At 48.6% G+C, this 14211-nt stretch overlaps 1 protein-coding gene across 1 annotated transcript in view; it reads left to right on the top strand.

Annotated features, from left to right (window-relative positions):
* The window catches only part of COL6A6 (collagen type VI alpha 6 chain), an 858285-nt gene that overhangs the window by 762219 nt on the left and 81855 nt on the right, over positions 1-14211 (top strand). The gene's annotated exons all lie outside the window — the stretch shown is intronic.

Raw genomic sequence — 14211 nt, 5'->3', positions numbered from 1 at the left:
CTAAAGTTTGTGTGTGAGACACGGAAGGCTGGTGTGGCGGGCCGTATGCCAGCACAGGGTTTCTTTTTCTAAGCGAGAAAATCCCCTGTGTTCTAGAAGATTCTGTTGGGCGTAGAGTGTGGCTGGAGCGTGGGGAGGCCGCGTACTAGCTCATGTGCCAAACCCGGGTTCTCTTCTTTTTTTTGTCACTTACGGTCCCAGCAGGGAATCTGGGTGAATCAGCTTCCCAGAAGTGGCCAGATTCTGGGGAGCCTTGTTTGTGTGTGGGCATGATGGAGACCGGCCACTAGGCAGAATGTCACGGGTCGGTCTGAATAGGGATTCGATGTTTCGAGGTCCCCACCAGAAGTCATATGTTTAAAGAGTTTCCTAGGCCAGCTCCTGCCTCCCTAGAAAAGCTGGGTGTCGTGGAGCATGGAGAGAGGGATATGTATCTCTGGTGGTCCAAAACGTTTTTATTCAGTGCTTTAATCCCCAACATTTGAAAGTGGTAAGTTTCATATTGGTAAGTTTTATTGTGGTGGTAAATTAGATACATATTTAAAGAGGGTGGTGTGCCTGGGTAGGAAAAGGTGGGGGGTGGAGAATGGTGAGGGAAGAGGTGGGGAGACTACCTATTAAAAGGAAAAAAAGATTGCATTGCCACAATAAAACTTACCAGGATGACACTCAACCACTTTCACATTCGTGGGGTGAAACATTCAACTGCGGGGTGCCTAAATTAGTGAGAGCTAGGTTTGGGTAAGATGTGGGAGGTAGAAGGAAAGAGATGAGGAAGGGTAGAAGGATGAAGACTAGGGGTCAGTCATAAAATCCAGTGAGCGTTCTTAGAATGAGCTCCGACTGGGTGTCAATAACAGTTTGGTATTTCCCCCATACCTCTATCTGGTCTCCCTCATCGAATCTAAGTTTAGATTGGTCAATGCACAGTTAGGGGGGCTTTATTAATCCAAGACTTCCTTTTCTTCTGGAGAATGGGGCATTCAACCCTGATTTGGTGGAGTGTGGGCCCGGAAGTGGGGTGTGGCCCCTTTCCACCTTGCCTGTGTGAGGGTTCTATGGAAAGAGGAAAGCTCTGTGCAAGAGAGCCCGTTACTCTCTTGCTGCTAGAGCAGCATTGCATGAGCAGCACCCATGGCTCCTTCTGATGACCTCAGCACACACTCTGACACTTTCTGATCTCCAAAGGAATGTTGCTGCCGCTGCCCCAGATGTAGTTTATGGCGGAACCGATGGTGCAAACGCCAGGTGTTCACCACAGGATGATGCTCAAGGTGGCAGATTGCCAGGATAAGTGTCCATCACTTGGTGCTTCTAAGTATAACTTGTAGTTTCTAGCACTGGAAACGTGGATCAGAACAGAACACTATTATGATATGATATGATATGATATGGTATTTGTAACGCGCCTATACACGAGTGTTTCAAGGCGCGATGAGGCAGGGAGGGGGGGAAACAAGGGGAAGACAGACAAACGATCCTACTAGGCCAGGTGTCATTCAGATCGCGCAAGTGCAGAGGTAATGGGAAAAGGAGAAGTGCAGGGGGAGGAGGTGGGGGGGAAAGTGCAATACAGGGTAAGTAGCGTAATAAAATAATAAGTAATAAATAAAAGGGCCAGCTGGTGGCAAGTGCGAGGTAAGTGCAGAGCAAGTGCTGGGAAGGCGGCTGTAGGGATGCAGTGACAGTCCCGCAGTGCAGGCGGAGCCAGGGAGGCAGTGCAAGTGGAGAGTGGCTGGGCCCTGGGCCGAGGTCACAGAGTGGCCCAGATGCAGGTTAAGTGCAGACTTCGAAGGGGAGTTAAGCAGGTTTAGCAGGGGAGAGGGAGAGAGAAGGCAGAAGCGAAGAGGAAGGTTTTGAGGTGCTTCCGGAACCGGAGATGGTTCTCCTCAAGTTTCAGGGAGGCAGGAAGGCTGTTCCAGAGGGAGGCCCCTGCTGCGGAGAGAGATCTGCCCCCAGCTCGTTGCTTCGAGAAGCGGCTGACCATGAGAGAGTTGGAGACGGATGAGCGAAGGGCTCGTGAAGGCAGATATTTAGGAAGAGAGAGTTGAAGGTATTGTGGCCCCAGGCCCCAGAAGGCCTTGTGGACAATGCAGAGGGTTTTGAACTTAATCCTCGCAGCCACTGGGAGCCAGTGAAGAGATTTCAGTCCTGGAGAGATACGGTCCCTGGGCTTGAGGCCAAGGACAAGTCTCGCAGTTCTGTTCTGGATAAGTTGCAGAGGGCGGAGAGTGGAGGCAGGCAGATTAAGATAGAGGCTATTACAGTAGTCCAGCCTTGAGAGAACCAGGGCTCGGGAGACAGTGAGCTTCTGGGGGAAGGAGAGGAAGGGAAGAATACCTCTGAGGAGGTGCAGCTGGTAATGTGACTTCTTAGAGACGTCGGAAATATGAGGAGAGAAGGAGAGTGTGGAGTCGAAGATGACCCCGAGGTTTTTAGCTTTGCAGGTAGTGGCAGGAAGGGGGCCAAGGGAGGCCGGCCAGAGAGCTGCAGGAAAGGAGGGAGTGGGTGTGCCGATGAGTAGAATCTCAGTCTTACTGGCGTTAAGGCAGAGGTCATTGGCGGCACACCATTCCTGGATAGAAGACAGACAGTCGGAGATGAGGGAAGGAGAGGAGGAGGCCGAGGGTAGCCTGAAAATGAGCTGGGTATCGTCCGCATAGCACTGAAAGTGGGGGCAGAGAGCGGCGATGCGGTGGGCAAGGAGTGCCAGATACTGATTCAAGAGCCAGGGAGAGAGGTTGGATCCCTGGGGGACACCACAGGTGGAGAAAAAGATGTCAGAGAGGAAGGAGCCCATTTGGACCTGGGAGGGTCGACCAGAAAGGAAAGAGGTCAGCCATGCCAGAGCCTGACCAGTGATACCCAGGTTATCACGGAGACGGTTGAGCAGGATGGCATGGTTGACAGTGTCAAAGGCAGAGGAGAGATCGAGCAGAATGAGAACACAGGGAGTGTTGGAATCGAGGTTCAGGAGCAGGTCCTCACGGATGTTCAGGAGAGCAGTTTCCGTGCTTCTGGCCGCTCTGAAGCCGGATTGATGGTCATGAAGATTACCAACATATTCAGCATGGAGGTTAAGCTGGGAGATGGCCAATTTCTCCAGGAGCTTGCCCAGGAAGGGAGTAATGGAGATTGGGCGATAGTTGGCCGGGCAGGAGGGGTCAGAGGAGGGTTTCTTGAGGAGGGGGTGCACAAGGGAGTGCTTGAGGGGGGATGGGAAGACTCCAGAGGCGAATGAGTGGTTGCAAAAGTCAGCTAGGGCAGGAGCCAGGGAGTCGATGTGGTCCTTGATGGTTTTGGAGGAACAGGGGTGAACCTGTTTAGACGAGGTTTTCATAGATCGGACTTGTCTGGAAACCTCATCAGCAGAAAAAGGTGGAAAAGCAGAGAAGGAGGGCGGAGGGGCGGCTGCAAGAGAGCAAGAGGAAGAGCAGGGAAGAGAGGGAGGGAGGAGAGAGGAGGAGAGCGAGGACAGGATGTCCTGAGTTTTTGAGATGAAGTGCGAGGCCAGTGCAGTGCAGAGGGCCTGGGAGGGGACAGGAGAGGTAGAGACTGCAGCAGGGTTGGCCAGCTCCTTGCAGATTTTAAAGAGTTCGGCCGAGTTGTTAGATGCCTCAGAGATGCGGGCTTGGATAAGGGCTCTCTTCTTGGTGAGAACGGAGAGCCGGTATTGCCTTTGGAGCAGGCGGCAGGCCAGTTTGTCAGAGGATGAACATGAAGCACGCCATTTCCTCTCTGCCACCCTGCACTTGCGTTTTAGGGTGACGAGATCCGAGTCATACCAGGTGTTGCATTTGGCTTTGGGCTTCAGGCGGATTCTCATGACGGGGGCAAGGATATCGAGAGTATCAGATATAGAGGAGTAGAGCATGGAGAGGGCTGCGTCAGGGTGGGAGTCAGCCGAGGGGGGAGAAGGGGCTGAGAAGGTAGCAGCGAAGGCCTCAGCTGACACGCGCTTCATGGGTCGGATGACCGAGAAGGTGGGTGGCAGTGAGGAGGGTAGCTTTGCCTGTGGGGTAGGGAGGGAGAGGTGGGAGGATAGGAGAAAGTGATCGCTCCAAGAGAGAGGAGTGGAGAGAGGGAGGGAGAGGGGAAGGTCAGAAGAGATCAGAGCATCAAGAGTGTGCCCTGCAGAGTGAGTAGGCCCAGACGGGAGAATAGAGAGTGAGAGAGAGTTGCAGAGTTCGCGGAAGAGACCTGAGGGGGGACAGGAGGCATCGAGGTGGATGTTGAAGTCACCGAGAAAGAGGAGTTGGGTGGTTGAGGACAGGAGTGAGGAGGAGAGGTCAGCCCACTCAGAGAGGAAGGAGGAAATTTGGCCAGGTGGCCGATAGATAGTAGCCACGGTAAGGGAATAGCTAGGAGAGAGAGAAAGTCGGCAGACAAGACATTCAAAAGAGGAGTAGGTCTGCGTAGGAGTGACAGTGGCAGGAATCCACTCAGGGAAGATAAGGGCAACACCACCCCCTGAACGGTTGGGCCTGGGCACGGAGAGGATCTTGTAGCCGTCAGGTAGGAGTGTGTCAAAGCAGGTGGCAGAGCTGGCAGTGAACCAAGTCTCAGTGAGACCGAGGACGTCGAGGTCCAGTTCCTCAAGAAGGCGACAGATATCAGAGGAGTGCTTGATGGCAGAGCGAGAGTTTAGAGTGGCAATGTGGAGAGGGTTGCCATCCTTGAAAGACTTCCGGGGAGGGGTACAGATCAGAGGTACGCCCTGCGGAGGTGTTAGAGAAGGAGTTGAAGAGGGAGCAAGAGAAGGGGCAGGGAGGGAGGGGAGAGGCAAGGTAGCCGAGGACAGAGGAGGGGGGACAGCGGGAGCGGAGAGGAAGTTGATAAGGCATGGGAAGCGTCTATCAAAGAGGTGAAGGTTGGCCTGAGGGCCTTGGACCAAGACGGTCCCGTTAGCATAGACATTAATGATGGCTTTAGAGGAGTGGAAAGGGGCCAAGAGGACATCCCAGCGGGTGCCACCATTAATGGGAGAGGTAGAGAAAGGAGAGAGCACAGCGACCATGTGAAGGGTCCATAGGTCAGGTGAAGGCACGAAAAAGAGGATGTCAGTGAGAGTTTCCTTGGAGCAGGCGCTCGTGTAGGTGTCAGCGATAGGGAGGCCTGGGTTGGAGACCAGGATGTCCTTTTTAAACTTTTTCCTACCGGATTTAGTGAGGAGAGCAGGATAGTCAATAGAGAAGCAGTTAGAGTAGATAGGCGAGATAGAGAGCACCATGGAGTAGGATGGGAGGCGGACGACACGAGTGTGCAGACAGGAAGTGAGTGGAGGGCACTAGTTTACCACAATGCAGAGCAAACAGTAATGCGTAGTAGGTCAGGGCCACCTAAGTTTGAGAATCCTGCGAGGGGAGAAAAACACCCTAGTTTACCACAATGCAGAGCAAACAGTAATGCGTAGTAGGTCAGGGCCACCTAAGTTTGAGAATCCTGCGAGGGGAGAAAAACACCCTAGTTTACCACAATGCAGAGCAAACAGTAATGCGTAGTAGGTCAGGGCCACCTAAGTTTGAGAATCCTGCGAGGGGAGAAAAACACCCTAGTTTACCAAACAATTGGAATAGGGGGGCGAGGCGTCATGAGGATGAGGTGAGCAAGGTGAGGAGGGGGGGGCCAGGGAGTGGAGAGCAGGTGGAACTGGCGCCTGGCGTCCCCTGCGGACACCTGCAGACACACAGGGAGCCGCAGTTGTAGGAGCCGCCCTTTGCCTAAGGGGCCCTTGGCCTAGGGGGCTGCCGGGCAGGGGAGCTGCCCAGAGGGAGTGGGATAAAAAGCAGAGGGAGAGGAAGGGGAGGGGGGGTGTGGGCGGGAAGGGAGGCGGGAATGGAGAGGGGAGAAGGAGGACCAGGAAGTGAGGGAGGGGGAGGGAGGGGGCAGGGGGCAGCACACAGACGCGCACGGAGCGCAGGCAACAAGAAACGAATTACAAAATAAAGAAACTGGAAGGCTTAACTGGAGCCCAACGGGGCTCGGGAGGCAGCCTCAGCAGCAGGCCACACGGGGCTACGGCGACCGCTCCAACACGCTCAGGCTCAACAATGGGGCATGATATTAAAGTGTATGCCTGTCTGGCATTTATTCAGATAGTAGCAGGAGAAAGAGGTTTTACAGCATTAAATGGTAACTGGCTTGGGATGGTTTTATCCAGTGAAAGCCTACATTGAAGCCATGTGGCATGCCTGCATGGATGCAGGTGTGATATATTCTTAGAGCTGTTACTTCTATGCCTGTATGTTGTTTATCAAGTAGAAAGCGCTATGACGCATGCACCACGGAGTGTTGATCTACTCACGCAAACGTTAAAACTTAAGGGTTAGATGTTTGGGGTTTAGAAGGTTGCAGTGTTAATGGAGGGTTGTGGAATAGAGTCACAGACTTGCTTCTGCCTGCATTGCATTGGTAAACGTGTGGAGGAGTTGATGTGACACTTGACTAGTACCCTAGTTCCCGTGCAGCAGTGCGTCTGCAAGCATAGTAGGGCAGAGTGAAAGCTTGACTACACCTCAACGCACAGGTGAGTCCACTGATTAATGGTTTGCTAGGGACAATCCAATCAGTGTCAGAGATATGGTTGGCTCTTTCATGTAGACGCATTGATAGCTCTGATTATCAGAGAGAAACAGGGTGCAAACTGGACTTAGCTTCCTCTAGAGGACCATGCATGGAGCTTTCCAAAAGCTTACTAGGCAACAGAAGTTAGGAACTAAATAGCGAGTAGTCCAGCAGAAACCATGGTGAGTGAAAGAGTTGTGTAGCTCTGCTAACCGGTAACCATTCCGGTGACTGGATGAGGGTGGACACAAGAAATCGGCCATGTTGGAACAGGACAGGCTCACCAAAAACACCAATCGGGTCATAACAAACCAGAACCGAGGCGTCATGCTGCCATCAGGGTCTTGAAGAGCCGGTCTGACAGTGTACCGCTAAAGCCGGGCATTTATTAGGAAATCGACAATTTACACGTGGACCAATTTGCAAGACTGAAGAAAAGATGTAGGTTCCCAAGATCTACCACTAAAGGGATCTTTCATAAACAATGTCAAGTTCTGAAACCTTAACCGTCTCATGACTGTGGGAATGGAAGAAGTGCCATTGGGCTACCTTGGCCACAGACCCTTGTATTTTCCACTGTTTCTAAACCGGTTTAGCATGGTTTCTCTCCTGTTGAGTCTTCATAAGTAGCCCTACCAGAGACCCAAGGACGAGAGCCCCTAAGCGCCTCAGGGTACACCAGGTACCATGTTTTCACTGTATTCATCGCCTTCCACGGCTGGTTGTGTGGGTTCCACTTGATTGTAGCAGCTCTTTTGTGATTCTGGTGGCATACAGCCTGCTGTTGACTGTCCGTGTCTCTGCCGGAAACCACATGTAAAACTCAGCAATGGGGTTTGCAGTCGCATGCTGTTACTTTGAGTGAGGGAATGAGATATGGGTATTGACATGTATGGTCATGGCTTCTGCCTGCCTTTGAGAGCAAGGGCTACATCTGCCAAGACCAGCTATACCCAGTTTGTAAATGGCATCTTGGATTGATATCTGAATCCACATCTGAGATAAGCCGGGCAAGGAGCCTCCAAAAGTTAAATTTGGCAGCTCAACTGAATGAGTGGGCACCAGAATGTTTGAACGGATGCAACCCTGTGATAGTGACCTGGGTTCCCTGTTCAGCCCCATTTCTTCATAAATGTGCCAGGACTTTTCCTTTAATATTGAGAAACTTCGGATGATTTCCAAACCATGCAAGACGCCAATGTGATGACTGGGAATTAATAGTCTCTGCCTGGACCTGTAACCTTCCAAAACACTCCTGACAGAGAAGTTCAGCTCTACTACCACCTTTACTGGACTTCCCTTTACTTGGGTGAGATGAAGACTGATGCTCATTTCCCTTGATCTGGGGGAACAAACTGAGCCAAGCCATTATGCCTGTACCTTCTGCAGACTCAACTCGAAGAGGCGAGCGTAACGCAGACCAACTAGAACAGAAAGGGAACGTGTCAGACACCTGTGGCAGCGAAAGACCCAGAACAGAAGCTGACTGCACAGAAGAAGCCCACAGGAATGCAGGCAATCAGAGGAGTGTTCTGGCTACCTGGACTGACATGGCTGAACCCTGCGTGCAGCCTGCAGCAGCTAAGCACTACTTCCCCAGGACAGCTTGCACCAGACCTCAGCTTCAGCACTCCTTCCCCTTCAGCATCTCCTAACCCCCAATGGATCCACATCTGTCCTTCGTGCTTGCCAGCTGCTCTTTCATCAGAAACTAGAACCCTGATTACCTCCCCCAATCTCTTCCGTACTTGAACGTTGACTGACTGTGGTTTTGAAATTTACAAAGATACCCACCATCATGTGCCATTCACGCGACACCCCTTCGGCAGGCCTACAAATAATGCTGATTGCCAGATATCATATTTGCCCTCCTCCACCAAGCAGGTGGTAAAGGGACGGGATGGCAGAGAAAATGCAGCACATGCCTTATTCCAGGATGTCCAAGTCGAGTGGGATAAATTATCTCAATTGCCTCTTCACCCCAGGCTTTCCAATGTACAAAGTAATTGATTGCCACACACCTAGCTAGATGGTAACTCTCTTAAGCAGGGCCATATGTGTTAGCTTGGATCCAGAAATGTGGTATTTCTGTCTAATTTAAATACAGTGGTGGCACGTGTAACATTGTTCACTTGTGTGGTATTAATCAACAGGTGCTGGGATCAAACTTCCAGATGGAACCAGAGGCCTTTAAAGGGGTTCTTAGAATTAATGTTTATGCATGCTCGGTTGGTAATAGAAGACTTCAGCACAGGCCTTTCATGTTTTCCTATAAGAAGGCCAATCAATTTCCATCTCAAAATAGGAAGATTAGTTGGGTCCAGTCTTGGTAACATTATAGAGCAAATGAACACCATGGGGGACCATATAGAGAGAGAGAGGTATAATTGCAAAGGTGTACTCTAAACAATGTTACTCACACAACCCTGTCTTATCTTCCCCTCTCTTAGCTTGTTCAAAGGGTAAGTACTCATTTAAATATAGCTTTAAAAAAAAAAAGAAATTGACTTTTGATGAAACTAAAAGTTGAACATATTTGCATGTGCATGAATTAATTTGGAAACAAAGGATGAAACAGACAGGAACATGTGCTAACTGCTAATAAGTCAGACCACATAATATGAATCAGGGTTCAGTCAGCATGGCTTTACTGGTTTATTTATTTATTTTTGCATTTATTTCAGCGCACAAAACCCAGAGGTATCTAGGCGCTAGTTACAGATGGTGAAAAGTACATTTGGAGAAGTGCAAGAAACAGGCATATTGGTTACAGGCAAAATAAGTGTGTGAAAGTAGACTGGCAAAGGGGCTACATAAGGCATGCAGGCTGTATCGGGTGTCGCCTCGTAAAACTCACCAAAAAATTACAAAAGTCATCAAAAAGGAGTGTACGCCAGTGCAAGGAGTAACACAGTTTTATTCATGGCCCAGACGCAGCTGGAACAGCAAATTCAAACAGATCGCGGAGCAGAACTGCATGAAAAGATGCTGTCAAAGAAACATTTATACAATGCAAGTTATTAGTATTTGTGATCTTGGGAGATGACAAGATCTCCACACACAAAGCTTATTGCACTTTAAACCCTTATAGAAAAGCATACATTGCGTTCAGTATTTGGGTCCACAGACCTTCTCAAACTGCCCTCAATTACCACCTGTGATGTCACAATCCACCCCCAATTCCTGCAGCACAAAGTTAAGTCATTGAGACGACCAGCAGAACTTTAATCATCTGCCCTGGTCGCCTCATCCTGATTCTCATGAGAATTGCTTTCCACCATTTCACCGCCAGAGCCTTGAACCACGGACGTACTGCTACCCGAATGTTGCATATCAGGGACACTCTAACCCTTTTCCCAGGGAAAATGTTCTATGGAGCAATTTGAAACCACTGTGGTTCTTTTTGTCTCCATTAGAAAATCGTATTTTTGTTTTCTCCTTGTGGGCTAACTTAGTCTCAACCCTGGAGATGGTGTGCCTCCTAGATGTGGTAACACCACTACAATTAGGGAGTTGTGCAGCAAGGTACGCTCAGGTGTGGGGATTCATGGCCTTATCTGTGATGCATGCCATCTTGAACAGTATTCTGTTCGGAATGGGCAGCAAGTGTAATTGTTTTAGAGTTGGAGAGATACTGTCAAATATTCTGGTTCTGGTGATCAAGCACACTGCAGCATGCTGGACTACCTTAAGGAGGTCAAGGTGTGTGGTATTGATCCGAGCCACGTTTGCATTGCCGTCATCCAAGTGGAAAAGCAGTTGGGCTTGAACAATGGCGCATAAGTTACTAGGGGAATCCAGACGTGGACCCCTTGCTCACTACTCTTAGAGAGGCACAGATCCACCCTACTGATGAGGTCCAACCAGACCGAAACACGTGTCTGGGGTTTCTGTTGGTACTCTTGTTCAGAGGAGAATTGCCTAGCATTTCGGTGCTGGACTGCCCCAGGGCAGGACAAAGACTGATATGTTTAGGATATTTCTTCTCTGTAAAAGATAGTGAGCTAAAGACTCTGGGTAAGTCTCTCGTAACCAGGACTAATGTCTGGCAGAGGGACTCCCAGGGCCCCCCTTGTTAATTTGCATAAGTGCAATGGAGACAGAAAAGGGCTGATCTTCCCATGCCGGTGGGGAGCCGGTGGATTAGAGGAGATTTGGCACGCTTTTGGGAAACTGGCTCTATGTTATGATTTCAAAAAGGCATACCATCCGAAATGCCTCTTTTGTTCTTCACAGTGATGTGGTCTTTTTTCTTGGGCTCCTTTTCCCATTCCTACTTCCTTACCACATTCACACCCCTTCCACACGCCCTCAGCCCTCATCACACTGTCCTTTGCCTCATTTTAGCACCTTTCTCTAACTTTCTAAACTCGTCAAGAAATCCCATATATTCTCTTTCCCTGCCTTGATTTTCATAATGGTTTTGGTAGGATAAATGACTGTTGATGATAAAATGGTCTTCTTTCTCTTGTGGTGGCCTACTGGGAGGAACTATGTCTTCGTCAGGGTTGCGCTTCAGGTATGTGCTGGTCACCCAGATTTGGATGGTTCTGAAGGAGCCCCAGAGGTGTGAAATGCCCATTGCACAGTTCACTTCAAAGCTGTGTGTCATCCGCATACTGTTCCACTGTTATTTCTGGGTGGGGCAGAGTGATCCTAGCAGCTCCATGTGTAGTTTGAAGATCATCCGGGAGAGGATGGATTCTTTAAGTACTCTGCATGAAATCAGCAGAGATCTGATCTGAAATGACCAGTTTGGATTAATTGATGCCAACAAGATCAGTGGGAAATGAAGCAGTTAAGGACTGCTCTGGTGAATCCCATACTAATTTGACCAAGAGGGTGGGATCTACTGTATCAAACGCAGCATATAGATCTAGTAAAACCTGAAGGCAGAGGTCTCTTGAGTCCATAACCTGGACGGAATTTTCCATGACTTGGTTCATTGCTGTTTCTATGCTATATTTGTATCTGAAACCTGACTGGTGATCATGGAGCAGTCCATATTACACAATCCTGTCAAAGAACTAGTTGGCTACTGCCATCTCAATGATCTACTGTGTTTTTTTTCTTCTCTCACCAAGCCCCGAAAACCTGGAACGACCTCCCAAAGTACATACGTAACACAAGAAACCACCTATTATTCAGGAAATTACTCAAAACCTGGCTCTTCACGTCATAACTAGAAAGACTGCCACAGGGGATCGACATAACAAAAAACATCAATGAACGTAGAGCGACCGCGATACACACCGATCAATCACTGGGAAAAGCCAAGGTAAACATCCCACAACATACTAAAGGTCCAAACGGGAGACAGCCACCATACGACCAAAGAAAGTTAACATAGCAAACTAAGACAGAAAGACTAGAACAAATCATCAAGAGGACCATGACCTTAACTATTACCCTCCCCATCAGCCCTGAGGACAAAATACAGAGGGGGTAAGGAAGCACTGCACCATGGGCCCCAATGCAATGGGTGAAAAACAAAATGTTTCATCACTACACACTGCCCACCAATACACAATCAGGAAGCACAACGCCCCACCACACAAAACTACAACTCAACAATAGTCCCAAGGATGTTCACCCCACGGAAACCAAAAAACCAGTCAGGATAGAAAGATACGAACGTCTGAATACACAAGCTCACCAATACAGATCCACCAGGACAACACACCAACACGACTCCGACCCTGAACCATTCAAAGCCTTAACCGATCAGGGTCACACTAGATAACCTGAGAATAGCTATTACCCACCCAGTCCCACACCTCAAGATTAGGTTCAGGTGCACCTACCAATCCAAACGATACTCAACAGGATACAGTTGGATCAGCACAACATTACCAAAGCGAGTCGGCCCACAAGGAACCAGCAACACCCCAATCCACAGGTATACAACTGTAACAGAACCATAAGCACCTGAATCACGATACAGACCCCACTAACCCATTCCCCAATCTTCCACATACTTAAACCCACACAAACCACACAACCACCTCTCTCCCAGCAATCCGCACATACTTTACCACACCGCATCATCAACGAATAATGAATGCATGACCATTTTATAATTCAATTTAATTTATGAAATTCGATTTTCTAATGGAGCTGAAAAGAACCACAGCGGTTTCAAATTGCCCCCGATATGCAACATTCGCGTAGCAGTACATCCGTCGATCAAGGCTCTGGCAGTGAAATGGTGGTAAGCACTTGTCATGAGAATCAGGATGAGGCGACCAGGGCAGATGATTAAAGTTCAGCTGGTCGTCTCAAATGTTTCAATGAATTAACTTTGTGCTGCGGGAATTGGGTGTGGATTGTGACGTCACATGTTGTAATTGAGGGCCATATGGTAAGGTTAGTGGAACCCATTTTTTAACGCAATGTATGCTTCTGTACGGTCCAGAGCGCGAAATCCAATTAGTTTTGTGTGGGGAGATTTTTTTAATGTTGCACGATCATGAATAACTTGCATTGTATAAAAGTTCTAGATTTAGGGGCGTTTCTTTGACATCGCCTTTTCATGCAGGACTGTTCCGCAATCTGTTTGAATTTGTGATCCCAGATGTGTCTGGGGCCCTGAATGAAACTGTGTTACTTCTTGCACCGGTGTACACTCCTTTTTGACTACTTTTGTAATATTTTGGTGAGTTTTTCGAGTCGACCCCCGACACAAATATGCCGTTGAATCTTAGAAATCTTATTGAGCAAAATGATTATTATAGTGTTACAGTTTTCTTCTGAATTCTGGGATTACTGGCTTAGGAAGTGGGTTGCAGCAGTGTTTAATGGTGTCCAGTCAAAATGTCAAAAACATTTGGTCGAATGACAAAAATGTCAAAAAAAATTGTCTAAATTTTTTTTCAAATGCTCTATTTTTTTATTTACATGTTTTTTTTGGTTCTGCAAGTAAAAAAAGGGTTAAAACAGAAAGAAATATTTAAAAAGGGGGGATTTAAACAAAAAACAAACTAAAAAAAGCCATTTGAATTTTTTTTCAACATTATTTTGTCGACATTTTGACTTTCGACCAACTGTTATTCGAAATAGTGACTATAAACCGTATTTAACAGATTTTGCTATGCTAGACTGGTGCAGATAACTTTCCACAGTAGTGGGTGGCTTTACTCTCTTTGTTAAGGGCCCCCAAGCTCTATAGAGGGTTTTTAATGGGTGGAGATCATCCTGACAGTCAGATTTATACCTTCATTTCTCCTGTCTAGAGCTGATACGCTTGCTGTCGTTTCGCATACGGAGAAGGATGCTCAGCCAATCAGGTTGCTGGAACAGCGGACATGAACACACTGTGTACCGTCCGCTGTTTCCAGCCACCCAAGTCCTGCCCTGTGTGGCGCCATCTTGATTGTGGGGAGGCAAGATGGAGACTCTCCCCATTTACCTGCTGGACGGGAGCTTTGTGCTCTGGTCCCTGCTCTCCTCCTGCCCGCAGGCACCAAAATGGACACACACACAGACGCACCCGCTAAGTCCCTTTTCTCATGTTTTTATTTTTTTTACGGGAGATTGGGCTCGCACAATAAGCATGCAACCTAACTCCTGTAAAAAAAAATAGAAATCAAACCATTCGTACCCTAGATGAACCCCTGTGTGCGAATGGCTAACACCACCATGTCGGCG

This window comes from Ambystoma mexicanum, chromosome 2q, assembly GCF_040938575.1.
Source record: "Ambystoma mexicanum isolate Mex_15411 chromosome 2q, UKY_AmexF1_1, whole genome shotgun sequence".
NCBI classification, from domain to species: domain Eukaryota; kingdom Metazoa; phylum Chordata; class Amphibia; order Caudata; family Ambystomatidae; genus Ambystoma; species Ambystoma mexicanum.
This window is presented reverse-complemented; position numbering and strand designations above follow the sequence as displayed.